General features: G+C 39.5%; 1 protein-coding gene across 3 annotated transcripts in view; it reads left to right on the top strand.

Moving 5' to 3' along the window:
• wasf1 (WAS protein family member 1) overlaps window positions 1-14,820 on the top strand; it is a 56,512-nt gene that overhangs the window by 1,053 nt on the left and 40,639 nt on the right. The gene's annotated exons all lie outside the window — the stretch shown is intronic.

Below are 14,820 nucleotides of genomic sequence, written 5' to 3'. Positions count from 1 at the left end.
TTTCTTAAATGTGTATTGCATGCAAATTTCGGGATGTGAGTCCTTTTTAAACACCTGTGTGATGTGCAGTATATTATTAAAGGTTGTCCGTGTTGTTTTAAATGTATGACTGATGTAGAATGAATCATCTCTTGAGGCATTGGCTGCAGAGCTCGTAATGTTCCCACACTGCTGGTCCTTGTGCTTACGCCGCTGGATTTTTGAGTGTTGGAAGCAGAGACCAGTGATGATTAGCCAATCGTCCTCCTGATATTTAAAAATTCATCTCTTTCTCTCATCTAAATCATTTAACAGCTTAGTTTAGATCACTTTTCCAATAGAATAAATCCTTAAAATGCAGCGAATTCCCCAGAATTGGATGAATAAACCTACTGCACTTGCATTTAATCAAATAATGTCAGTTTAAGTGATGCATTATTCAAGAACTACAGTGGCTACTGAATGTGAAAGTGCCTCGGACTACTACTGGATAACCTAGATCTCTTATTTCCATAGAGGAATCATGCATGTGCGCAGAACGGACTGCCGGGTTTTGAAATTGTTGCAGATGTTTGCAGTAGACGTGATTGTTCCCTCTCAGCTCTCTGTGGATTTACTCATAGATGTTGTAGTGTGGATTTGCTGCGCTGTGACATCAACTCTTTGATGCATAATCAATACAGTACACGCACAGCCTCATGCACCCAACTGCCCCATTTGCAGGTACCGTCAAGGTTTCATGAAAAATGTCTATATATCCATATTTTCTTGTTGTGTACAGCATGTGGGGTGTAGATGCAAGCAGAGTGTGGCATACAGTATTTTCGAAGTATAAGTCACAATCTATTGCTAAGTTTGGCCAGGGGTGAAACTCATACTCAGGAGCGACTAATATGCAATTTTTAAAATATAAATATAGGCTCATATATTTGTTGTTTTTCCACAAACAACCGATTGTGTGTATGATACACACACTATAGGATAACATTGAGAGATACACACACTATAGGTGTGTAACAGTATTTGCTACTGACAGCAACAGCGAAGAATAAACACAGTCCAAAACAGAAATGGAGGAGAATCTGATTGTTCTCTTCCTGACCTTTATGATATATTATTTAATGGCATGAAGACATTAGTGGAAATTTTTTTGCGGGACTGCAAGCAAGTCATCAGACTGGGTTACAGAGACATGGAAGTATTGCTGAAAGTGCCATAATTCTGGTTCCTGCGGTAGAACGTAAAGATCGGCGTAGAAAAAAACCCGAAACAGAATGATCCCATGAAGACCTGACCTCTCAATATTATCTGTGTCTTTTGTGGATTCTAAAGTTAAACTATCTGTCACACCTAGGTTCTCCGCATTTGACCCATCCTCAGGGGGAGCAATGAGCTGCAGACTCGGGAAGGTGGCTTAACCCCCCAATCCAACCCCTTAATGTGTCCCTTAATGGGTTCCATTTTTAAAGTCTTTGGTATGACTCGGCTTGGGTTTGAACCTTCCAGTTACAGGGCGGACACTCTAACCACAAGGCCACTGAACTGGTTATAACCCAGATATACTGTACAATCAATGCTTCCATGTAGCGATGAGGCTAAAAACTTGACTGTAGCGTCTCCATCACATTTGATGTATGAAATGCATTTGACCGGGCTTGTTAGATTTGTTCAAAAGTGTATAGATTTTCTCCAAAATGTACGACTTGTGTTTTTTTTAATGCTTTTTTTTTCTTGCTGCTGGGATTTATACTCTGGGACGACCTATACTCCTGAAAATACGGCATATCCACTTTTAGTTTTTGCTCCTGCATATTTGACACTGCTCATAGTTTTTAGTGTGAGAAAGTCGTTTTTTGGCGTGGCTTCTGCTGAAGCTTTCAACCTCTGCTCTTTGTTGACATGGCTTTGGTTCTTTGCCAGCCTCTCTTTTCTTTCTTGCTAACAAGAACAGTATCTCTCCCTTTTGTCTTTCCCCTTAGAGATTCAGTAGGGTGATAGTGGGAACAGAATAACAGCCCACGATGTTGGGGCACGGACGAGAGGAATAAAAGAGAGAGAAAAAATGATGAAAATGAGCAGGTGGGCGAGGGATTTCGGGAAAGTCAGGGTAGAAATTAATTTGTGTGCGCAACGAGTGGTTCCTGTTTGCCTGCCTTTTAGTGGAGCCACAAACAGATCTCCTATCTTCCAGCTGTTGTGATGCTCCCGAGGGTCCGGCACACAGGACCTATTGTTCCTTCTCTTGGCCAGACCCACTGCTCTATAATACTGCTTCTGTCCGCTGCCTGAACTGGTATGACACCAAGACACCAGGGCACAGTTTACTCTGCTGACTGGTGCTCCTTGTGTTTTACTACCATTGACTTCACCACCCAAGATTCAACAGTTGTAGCTTCTCTATTCCCCCTGGTTTGTTTTTATCCGGCTTCTTTTTATGTTTAAGTAGCTTTTCACAACTCCAAAAAGATTTGTTCTCATATTGACACGTTTCAACTCTATATATCTTAATTACAGAAGATAGTTTTGGAGATTAATTAGTAAAACAGCAATTTTTCCTGTGGCCAGCCCTTAACTGTAACAGAAAGAGCTACACTAAATACTTTTGATTCAACCACCTACCCAATATTTGGTGTATGTATTGACTGTATATGAGAACTGGACTGAGTGACCCCTCCCCCCTGGCATTCCAAACAGAAAGACTTAAAAACTTGCATAGCAGCGTGTGAACGCGAGAGTATTGAATGCAGAAGCCCAAGACAGGCAAATCCGTGCCTTCACGTAAACTCTTTGTTGTCATTTTGTTTGAGCCAGAAGCAAGTCGTGTTTTTTAACTTCTCGCTTACTCAGTCCAGTTTTTACATACAGTCAGTTTGAATAAAGTTGTATACTTTATACTAATACTAAAAATAAATACATAAATAAAAAAAGGCAAGGAAAATCTAGAAACTTTTGTGACTTTTTCTAATTCTAATGTTTTCATCCCCTTTTTTTTTCTGAGATGTATTTGGATTTTCACCTCTTACAAACACTATTTCATCTGTGCCTCTTCAACATTTTGTTCTTTTACCTGGGGGTAATGTTGGACCCTGGGGGTGCTAACAGGTCCTCCACATGAACTGACTAGTTAAATGTGAAAGTCCTTTTTACTGTCAGAAGGGAAATAGTACAAATGTCACAAGTTCTGCCCAACGTATTGTATTTTCTTTCATACACCCAGGACTTAATGTCACAGCAATATTCTCTGTCCTCTATCTTATTTTGTACATATTTTTCCTCAGTACTTGTTTGCTGTACTCTTGCAGCTAACAAGCAAGGCCACAGTTCAAGCACTGTTTGCATCACTTTAGTCTCAAATGAGTTGCAGAAAGTATTGGTAGTTTCTTTACAGCTTAAAAGAAATCCTCTTCATGTCTCTTTGCTGCAGCATGAAGAGGGCCATGATCTCAGTCTGCAGCTCTACCCACAGATGCATGTTTTTTTTTTTTGCTTAAGAGAAGAACTTAAATGCCTTAACAACCAAAGCCAGCGAGTGCTGTCCATAGCAAAAATGTACCAGCTTTAAAAAGTTTTGGCCCCCCCCTCTTCATTTCAGACTGAATGCTGCAAAGTGAATGAAAGATGGACGGTGTGACTGTGATGTCATGCGGGGGTTTGTTCGGAGGCCAGATCAGATTCCTGGAGTCTTTCTTTTTGCACCAAACACTGCAGCTTTAAGAACTGTTTGTTTGGAGGATTAGCCTCTAAAATCAAATTTCAATCCTTTTTTGTAGCTTGTAACTCGATACTAAACAGACCTGTTTGGCTTAGTTTAAAAAAAGAAAAAAAAGTATAAGCGATTTATTTTTATTTTTTATTAATGATCTACAAAACAAAGGAAACTGAACACAGTTAAGTGGTTTTCCTGACATAATGCTATTATAATTACTTTATTTAAAATAAATAAAGGTCTAATTTAGTAAAGACTCATGCCAAAACTCCTTGGATGATTCACTTTTTCTGGGTTTGGCCCTTGTTCTTTCTCCGTCACCTGACAGAGGCCGCTCCCCTGGTGCCACACACACTTTGGATGGTAAATGTAGCCCACTCTTCAACAATAGCTCGGCCTTGATTTGCTCTTGGGGCAAACTGGAGTCCTTTCAAGAAATAGTTGACAACAGATGTTTATGGAGCTATGTTCCTTTTCCCCACGTTTTAAATGATTCCTTTGTGATGCATCGTCTCCCTTTTTTTAACAAGCTCGAAATGCTTCCTACTCCAACCACCAGTCGAGGAACATTCATTTATTTGGATATTCAAAGTTAAGCAAAGTTAAAGTCACCACCTGATTTGGAAAAATGTCATACCTGTTCTTTCCCTTGCTTTCTTTCTTCCTCCACTGCTTATTTCACTTAGCAATTCTTATTAAGTTGATGCCATGCTCATTATGTTTATGTCTCTTGAATGATGGAGCCTCGAAAACTGCGAAGTGAGGCTTGTTTATCACATCCACAGCTTGACTCCCTCTGGCCATTACTTGGGATGCCTCCATTCAATTACAGACGCACTGAATGTTAATCAGGATTTGCATGTCTTCTTCTCCCTATGTTGTGTCCCTCCTAGTGCTCAGTAAGAGAGTAAAGGCTTGAGACCTTATAGTCTTTAGAATAGGAGAAGTGCCAACTACATTATGTATGACAATTTATGAGTATATATTCATTTTTGTCATAACTTTCTATTTAAAAGATCAACAAAAGCAATGAAAATCGAAAAAAAGGAACAAGAATATGAGTAAAGAAAAGTGTTAAAAAGATAATACGAGCAGCTTTTACAGCATGAGCTGTGTAACAAGTATGACTTCATTATTCTGCTGAATTTATAGTATTCAGGCATTAGTCACTGCTCCATTATTCTACAGGAATAGGTTTAGACTTGCTCGATAAGGTGACAAACAGCAGAGATGTTTGCCACTTGCTTGAGACCAGCAAGTTAGGTGTAATAGAAAAGTACAAACAATAGACGATGTCGCTGTTTTAGTTGATATTGGTGTGACCACCACTCAGTGGTTGTCTGAAGCTGATTAAAAGCATCCTTTTCCATTTTTTCCCCATGTTATTGGACTGTCACTTGTACTTTTTGAACTACAGTAACAAGAACCGATGTTATCAACTTGAAGAAAAATATCCTCAAAGAATCATCGTTACCAGAAACACTTAAAAGGCTTTTCTTATAAATGACTTCAATGAAAATGTTTTTATATTGTTTTTCAATTGTTCTTTACAGTTGAGACATTTTTCTTAAAGTTAGGGGGAAATTTAAGGTTCCCATTTTTAAAATATCATGTGTGTTTACTGACGTCAATGGAACGCAACATGACAGTCATTATGATTAGTCAGCGGTAACACTTTGACTTACTGTTCGAAGCAGATTGAACAGTCAGCTGGTAACTACTGTAGGTGGCTTGCAAAAAAATATATACCGGTAGTCTAGTTTAAAGTAAGATTTCTAACACAGCAGAGCTAAGTTTGAATGTTTATTTTACCTTTTTTAAGTTTAAGATTAAAGCTAGACACAAACAGAGACAGACGTGGCTTTTTGATTGATTTTAGCTCTTAAGCTTGTTCTTGAGTTTGTTTGATGATGTTACACTCTCTTTGTCTATCTGTAGACGCTCATTCTGTGTAGCTAGTAGCTGGTAAGGTAACTTAACTTATCAGCAAAAGTCCAGCTCTGATTTGCATATATATGCATGAGACTAGAATACAAGATTTTTCTGATTTGTCCAGTAGAGGTTATGGAGTGTAAGTGGCACTTACAGCTCATATTTCTTTTGTCTGAATTTTTTCGGGAACATTAAATAGAAAACACTGTAAAGTTTTATGCTACCTTTACACTGGGGTCGGAAACGTGCGTACAAAAAGCCACTTCCAAAAAAAAGTCAGTGTAAAAGTGTGTGCATACGTGTTTCAGACTTCCGTGTTCAAATTCATGCATGGCCATACTTGTTTTTGAGTCTGTTCCCAGGCTCCACTGGCGTCCATTGAACATGCATCAAGTGTTAAACCATATAAACTGTGACCAATCAGAGACTCTGATTTGGTAGTGACTTATAGGGAGCATCCTTTTCGAAGTGCCAACCGTTTGAAAACTGAACATGAAGGAGAAGTACATGATTGTGGTTTGTGCCTGACTGGAATTATACGACACTAAGTCTTTCATATGTAAGGGTTAATGGCTGACGAAGCATGCATTATCACTTTTTAATGCACGGCGTGGAAGCCTGAGTCGGTTGGTTGCTTCTACAAAGTGCGTTAAAAAGTGATAATGCATAGTTGGAAGGCCATTAACCCGCACATACTATGGTCACTTACAAAAGAAATAAATAGTAACCAGTTTTTAGTCCGTAATTCTTGTTTTTGTTACATAACAAATCGTCCGCGTCGCGCAGCACCACCGCTGCAGTCAAGATTCTGCGATATATATATATATGTTGATCTTTCCGATGGGTTGAATAAAGCATCAGTTCAGAGAAAACGTTCACCTCTTACCACTTGTTTTTGTCCAGATGATGAAGCAAAATGTTGTTTTAAAGAAGCCGACAGTGACACAAAACATTTAAGCTAGCTGACCGGAACTTCTTTTTTCACCGTGCGGTTATCCTGTGGTATATCACTTTTTAATGTACATCCAGCAGCCAATAAGAATCGAGTATTCACCCGGACCATGGTAGAAATTGGAATAGATCTGTTAATGCAAAGGCCTTGAGCAAGAATCAAGAACCTGCATTTAGCACGTTCTTGAACATGCATCACATTCTTGGTGCGTAAGTAGCTTTATGTTTTACAAGCAACTTGATTTCCCGTTTAATATTTATAGGTAGCTGTTTTGCAGGGCGGGGTCCTGTGAAGGTCAGGATTTTATTACAGGTGACAGAAACGTATAAACAGTAAATAGGTTTCGATGAAAAGCCGCATGGATGCTGTTTTAGGAACAGTTCAAAGAAACAGATGTGGCGAAAATTGTAGCATGTCTAAGGCCTTCAGCCTCATTTATTTAATTGTCTGGATTTTAGCGGGAAAATGACAAAATCCATCCATCCGTCTTCCTCCACTTATCCGGGACCGGGTCGCCGGGGCAGCAGACTAAGCAGAGATGCCCAGACTTCCCTCGCCTCAGCCACTTCCTCCAGCTCCTCTGGGGGAACCCCGAGGCGTTCCCAGGGCAGCCGAGAGACGTAGTCTCTCCAGCGTGTCCTGGGTCTTCCCCGGGGCCTTCGCCCAGTGGGACATGCCCGGAACACCTCTCCAGGGAGGCGTCCAGGAGGCATCCGGACTAGATGCCTGAGCCACCTCGACTGGCTCCTTTCAATGTGGAGGAGAAGCGGTTCTACTCCAAACTCTCCGCGAATGACCGAGCGTCTCACCCTATCTCTAAGGGAGCGCCCAGCCACCCTACGGAGGAAGCAAATTTCAGCTGCTTGTATTCGGGACCTCGATCTTTCGGTCATGACCCATTGCTCATGACCATAGGTGAGTATTGGAACGAAGATCGACCGGTAAATTGAGAGCTTTGCTTTTTGTTAATACAAAAATGATAGGACAATTTTCAGATTTCTAAAAGTATGCGGCGTATGCTTTGATGCAGTCGACTTTTTATAGCTTTCCTTGTCACACTCTGCCATCAATTATCCATCCGGTTTCTGCAAGCAGAAACCGGAAGCATACCCGTTGGCTCATCTGCATTATCTGAGTTCTACTTCAATTTTAAAATGTTCGCAAATGAGCACATCTTTTTCTGGAGACTTTTTCTTTTTTAAATACCATAATTTAGGTAAGACCATTTCTACTTGTTTGCGCTGCGTTTGCTGACATCAGATTTCTCTTAAAATACTTCAAATAAAATCAGTGCTTCTGTCATAGCAAACTAACTTAGTCAGCCACTGCAATCCTTTACATAACCATCTTTCTTTTACAGACACATGCCCACAGTTGCTGTTTGAGTGTCAGCCTTATGTAAGACAAGGGAATACTATATGTTTCCCCCTAAAATTAGTCATATGGCTTGAGTGTGATGGTGTCCAGTGGCATTGTCTGCGTGCTACTGATCTGCCTCAGTGGTGCATCACAGCAGTGTCTGTTGCACATCATGCATGAGATCTCGCATGTCCATCGAGATACATTTTTATGCGAGCACTGCTGACACGACTGTAACACGGAGAATGAGTGGAAATGAGTCATTGCATACCAGATCACAGAGGAGGTTCCAGCTATAACCGAGAACCAATGTCCTTTTGACCTAGATATACATGCTTTCTATTTACGAACCTTGACATTTCCTGGGTACAGATGAGCCTAACTCTCACTTAGCATGGAAAAAAACAACACACAGGTCTAGAACTATGACCAAAGTCTTTGGTTTGATGTGAAAGACAAGTTGGAAAGTAAAAAACCAACCTTCATCAGCCACAAAGTACTGTAGTATTTAGCTTTGCATACGTATATGCATGGTCTTCCAATGGCACTTTTAATAACTTACTGCAAAAGATAAAAAAATCCCCAAATGTTCCACATTATTTTTTCTACGGGAAAAAATGTTTACTCCACATGGTCAATATCTTATTTTCAAGGTTCCTTTGTAAGCCTTTTAAATTAGGTGGGAATTTGAGTTTAACAGTGCCGCAGTGAAAAAAAATGCAGACAGTGCTGCACAAAATTAGCTAACCTGTGATCATCTGTAATATGGCTATAGATTGACAATCGAAGCCACTTAAGTTCCTATTGCACAAAGAAAAGCAGTACCAGAAAAGAAAGTTCTGTAATTACAGGTGAAGACTTACGAAACTATTTTTCCCCTCAAATTTCTCCATTTATGTGCTGCTCACAGTGGCAGAGGAAATAAAAAGCCAAATGTCTTGCTCTGAGAATTGGTCTCAAATGTGTGCGTAATCGGGCCTAGAGCTGGTTAAATGCCAGGATAATGTTTGGAGTTAAGCAAACGTGGCATATGCTGCTTAAAGGAAAGCCATCAGGCTCCAGCTAAACAGTAAACCGAACACCACACGGGTCCACTGTCAACTGTTGGATAAGGTCACACAGTGAGCCTGCGTTTGTATATGGTTTTAAAAAACGCCAGTGGCAACTTAACTAGCAAAAACACTAGAGCTAATAGATTTGAGAGGCAGCGTTGGAAATTGTGCAGGATAAAACAAGTAATAGAAGGCAAAACGCTTGAATACATAGTTACAAATTGAGTCTAAACAAATGCATTCCTTAAACCAAATCAAGTTAGAAAATAAAATATTTTGTCTAAAATAACCTGAGATGTGGTTGAGCAATTAAAACAAAAATCTTTTGTACTGTGCTAAAAATAATCATCACAAAGCAGGTACAGCTTAGGTTAATATTTCAGACAAAATATACATTTTGTGGTACAAGCACCAAATTTGGCACTAATGTACCTTAGGATCCCCTCTTTCAATAAAGCACGATAAAATCCCAAAATGGTGGCCTAACACTAAAACGAGACAAAAAGATTCAATGTCTACTTTCCCCAGTCTCAAAGATATGGGTTGCTCATGCACAAATTGCAGTCTTTAAACTTGAGGGATACTTACAGAATACTATTATTATATTCATATTAAATTTAATTTAAATATATTTTAATATCTTGGATTTTCTTGTGACTAATGTGTTTTTCTAAAAGAGGGGATCTAAAGGTACATCCATGCCAAACATGGTTCTTGTACCACACAATGCACAATTATTTGAATATCTGGCGCCACTATAAAATCTAGATGGATGGATGGATGGATGGATGGATGGATGGATGGATGGATACTAGTTACACTGAAGGTACTTTTGGGATTTCCAGCACTCACACGACACCTTGTTTGTGTAGAATAAAGTATCACAAGTGTAACAATAAGATTGTGGTGAGTGCTTTGACAATGATGTTTTACTTTGGTTTTGATATGTGATCATTAATTTGCTCAATGTTTGGTGGGGAAGGTGTAAATTGTTATGTTTTTTCTTGTTGCAGACCAAATTTTGGTTTTAAAAGAAAACCTTTCCTAAAAGATGGGAAAAAATTGTTCTCCAGGTGATAAATATATTTGCCTAATATATTAAGAACAATCATTTTCTCTTCAAAAGCTGGAAAAAAAAAAATCTAAATGGTTAATTTATTCCCATTAAGATACATTTGAGTTGGCTAAAGTTATAACGGTGCCCAGAAATACATGGAAGGTTTCCCGTGTGGGAAAAGAGGTGGACTGTGTACAAGTTGAGCTCATGTCGGTATCACTTCAGGAGGACTTAGAGAGCTCTCGGTGGTTGAACGCCATAATCGTGACTGTGATTGACAAGGGCACGATGACTCTGATATAATTCACTCTCTCAGGGGTGAAGTGATGAGAAGGAACAACAGACAAGCTGAAGTCTGCCTGGCCATGATAGATAACAGGGAATTGTGAGAGAGCAATAGATAGCAGCTGCTGTGGATTCTTCCCCTCCTTTCTGTGATTACTCGCACATTCGTTCACACACGCTTTAGAATCACTTCACCACTAAAAGGACGGGGGACTTTAAATATGCCTGCTGATTAGAAGCAAAAAGATGCAGACAACAATAGCAAAGTGAATGGCTTTTTAAAAAATGGGTTTGCTTTCTTCTCAAGCTGTGTCAGTTGGGGGAAAAAAAGAAACTAAATGGTGTTTTGTCTCCATTTGCTGCCCAAGTGTCACCTTCCCTGCCCTGTCTAGAGACAGGACGGTACTGCATTGTAGATTTATTGGGATAATTTTCTAGACTTGCATTCACAGCACCTATCCTCTGTGTAGATAAAGCAGCTGAAGGCAAGCAGACACCTTAAGCCTCATGGGCAGATACATGTTGTCCGCAGGGGGAAAATGGGTATATCTGTATGGGGTATGCACGTGGCCCACATGAAGGTCATAGACTGCTTGGTGAATCTGTAGAAAAAAAATGTTCATGCATATTTTTTTTACCAGCATGCTGCAGGCGACATTCAAGATTCAAGAAGTGTTTATTGCCATATACAGTGAAGTTTCACGGAATTGGAATTTACTTCGGTGCCAGTGTGCAACATAAAACAAAAGAACAACAGTAAGCAAAATTTAAAATGACACAATGGTCAGAACAATAAATAAATATAGTAGTAGTGCAAGACAGTGCCAAAAACTGAGAATGATCAAGGTGCAGGTAGTGGGCTGGTGACTGACTGGACATAGAAGTGAAGTTTAAAGGGGGGTAGGAGTTAAAAGGTGTTTATGAGTCTGACTGCAGAGGGAAAGAAACTGTTCTTGTGTCTTGAGGTTCTGGTCCTGATGGACCTTAGCCTCCTGCCTGAAGGGAGTAGTTGATACAACACCCAATGGTAGGTAAGGGGGAATTTTGGTAGGTAGGTAAGGGATTTTTATTTTTTTGAAACCCCTAATCCTATATAATCCACTAGTAGCCCATGAGTACTGTTCAAGTGATAAGTGTGGGCTTCCTCACTGATTTTGAGAACTTAGGAAACAAAGCAATCATAGCGTAGTTTGTATGGGCATCGTATGGGCACTCACATATCACCTGCACATCCCATACACGCGGCCGTCACACGGGGTCAGTAAGGTGCTAGTACTCGCGCCTTAACAACAAGAGTTGATTTGAGGGCACCGTATGACAGAATCTACCATACTTCATAAGAGCAGGCAATTACAATGCACCTATCACTCACACAACAATACCTTTCATTTTCATGATGTCTCTTGAGGTGGTCCTAAAGGAACTGCCAGACAATTGCGTTCCCACGACCTTCCACAGATCTGGACAACCCAAAAACCTGAATCACCCGTATGGGTCAACCCCCGTACGGGACCATATGACCAAGGTGTAAAGAGCTGTCAGCCTTTTTATTTTTGGGGTTCCTTTAACACATTTTTATTTATTTTAAATGAAATTGTGCACCAAATAGTCTGGATATAATTGTTTATTCATAAAGCTGTGAGGCCTCTTTTTGTCTTCATTTGCCCCTTTTGCCTTGCCTGAAGTCTTCCTCCCACCTCCATTTTTCACTTTGAAATGCATCAAATGCTCAAAAGCTTTGATGCCTTTTAGTGGAACCTTAATAGCTGCGTTCAAAGGGACTAGCGTGGGCAGGAGATGGAAGACAAGTTGGCAACAGGTCACGAGACGCAGGCTGAGTAATCTCTGCAGATGAACTCTTGACCCTTTAATGTGCAGGTATGTTGTGACGCTTGAAAAAATGCCCAGAGAATGGAAGCAAACCACTGCTGCTATGACACCATTTATTATATTCAGCTTTTGTGCATAAAAAGTGTCTCTTTTTGTGCAAAACGTTATCTGTATGTTGAGTATAATCTGAGATTTTTAAAAAGTAAACGAAATCTCACACGATAGAGCTTTTAGTTTACAGCCGACCTACCAAAATAAAAGCTGAGAAATAACTTGAAAGTTTTGTATTTGTTAAAAGGTTAAATAACAGCCAGGACTTGGTGTCTTCTTGCACCAACCGACACTGCTTGAGGCTTCCTCAAAGCAAGGGCATCTGTATTGACCATCACTGCACAGAGCAGCATTCAGTCTTTTCCCAGAACCATCTTTCATGCAGACACACAATGACGAGGACCACAAACAAAGGAGACAATACAAAGGTTTGCATAGCATCCCTAGCCTCTAGCTAATTGGCCCACAAGTCCTTAAATATTGTTTCTTCTTTTTTTATAGAAGTCTGTCAGGAGCAAGCAAGTTCACCTAGTGACTATAACTATCATGTTGATTCTGTGCTGAGACTAAGCTGGTCAACAATTATGGCTTTTATGGTTCAGGGCCTGTGTGGCACACCAAGTGAAGACACGGCCACTGGGAGTTTAGACACTTTGACACTGAGGCAGTTCATCAGACCTGGTTTGATTAAGCGGGGAATGCCAAAAAATTGTTTAATTTAATGTGTTTAGCTTCCAGAGGACCAATCGCTGCTCAGTAATCGCAACAATCGCTGCTCATTTGGGGCCAGTATTGTCTAAAACTAAACAAAACTGATTAAAACAACAACAAAAAATTTGCTGCTAGTGCTTTGATGGTCTTATTTGTATAATTTTGCACACCATCTTCACCTTCCTGACAATTTTCACAGTTTTTTAGGATTCAAGCTTTCAAGCTCACTGTTTGCAGTTGAACCAGATTTCTTTATTAAGGCATGCACTTAAAATTGAAGTTTCTATTGACCATTTGAAATCTGTTTTCTCACAATTAACAATGAGAACAAATTGTTTTGCAACAATTTGAACAGTAAAAAGGGCAGTTGGGCAGAAGTTGACTGGTCTTATCACAGTAAAACTGAAATTATTTGTTAACTACTTAAACATTGGTAAGTTTGATCTTTTTACATTGATTTTACCAATAAAACATAAACTAAATTTGAGTACAATTATTAAAACAGGGGTTACAAATTGGATAAGTGGTTTGCACTGCTAACTTTCAGTGAAGAGGCCCTGGTTCAAATCCTGGCTGGATCCCATTTGGGTGGAATTTGCTTGCTTTCCTTTTACTTTCCTCCCAAAATCCCAAAAAATACTTCTTAGGTTGATTGTTTCCTCTAAAATTATTACTTAGGTGTGAATGTGAGTTTGACTGTATGATGGATTGGTGAGCTATCCCGGACAAACCCCCTTCTTTCCCCAACAGTAGATGGGTAGGCTCCAGCAACCCCACTGGATGAACAGTTAAAACTAACATCATGAACAGATCCATTATCTGTCAATGCATATTTTAAGGACGTCAACCTCTGTTAACACATCATAAGATCCACTTTTTAGGAGTCATTCATTTTACTGACACTGTAATATGGATGTTCTGTTTTGTAGTCTTCCCTCTGGCTCATAGTCTGAACTAGTTGGCTTCTCAAGTCAGCCTTTGGAAATATTTGTTTTTTTATGGTAGTAATTTGGGTTGGGGTTTTTACTGCGTTAAATTCTTGTGTATGTCTTTTAAACCAATACGAACAACTTGGGAGCCTCTACGATACAATTTATCTCCTAGGCTAAACAAGCGCAGCTGTAGAGCATTTAAAGTCTGAACAGCAGCCTTTCATTATTCATACTATTGGGCTTCTGTGCTAAGTAGAAGTAAAAAACCTCAGTGACTATTTGTTCTTCAGACACTTAACTCATTGCCACACAGATGTCCATGAATATTTAGTTGACTGGGACTGCTCTGGGAAACAGCACAATTATGAAAAGTCTTCTGACCCTATTCTGACAAGTACTCTGTACTGTTTTCATGAAACAGAAGCTTCATCTTTCATGATGCTCTGATTATTAAGAAAAGGATTTAAGGACTCTCCATAGATTTAAACAGGGCTGGCAAGGAATAACTTTCCTCTAATTGTTTTACATCAGTTATTACGCTTTTAATTCTTTTGTTTCTGTGGGAACAGTTTATAAGTCCTGAAAGTTTAATAGCTGAAGATATTTGCCCTACAGTGTAAATTGAAGTTTCTATATTGTACAGCGCTATATATAAACACCTGTTGAATAACACGTTTAGCGTTTTTAAAGCAGTTTTTTGCGATGGTGTAAACTTGATATTTAACTTAAAAAAAACATTGTTTTAGGCTTTTTAAAGTCAAAATTTAATAAAAATTAAATAGTTTAAGAGTTATTTCACACATTAGTTGGAAGTGTGTATCTTTTTTTGCTCAATTAAGACGCTCCCCCTCAAATGAGCAGAGATTCATCAATTGTGTCTAGATTTTGGTGCTCCTGGCTAAATCAGCTGTGATCGGCGAGCACTCCATGTTTTTAAGTTAAACATTTTTTTGTGTCCTCTGGTGTCTATTTAA

Source organism: Oryzias latipes, chromosome 24 (genome assembly GCF_002234675.1).
Source record: "Oryzias latipes chromosome 24, ASM223467v1".
Classification (NCBI taxonomy): domain Eukaryota; kingdom Metazoa; phylum Chordata; class Actinopteri; order Beloniformes; family Adrianichthyidae; genus Oryzias; species Oryzias latipes.
This window is presented reverse-complemented; position numbering and strand designations above follow the sequence as displayed.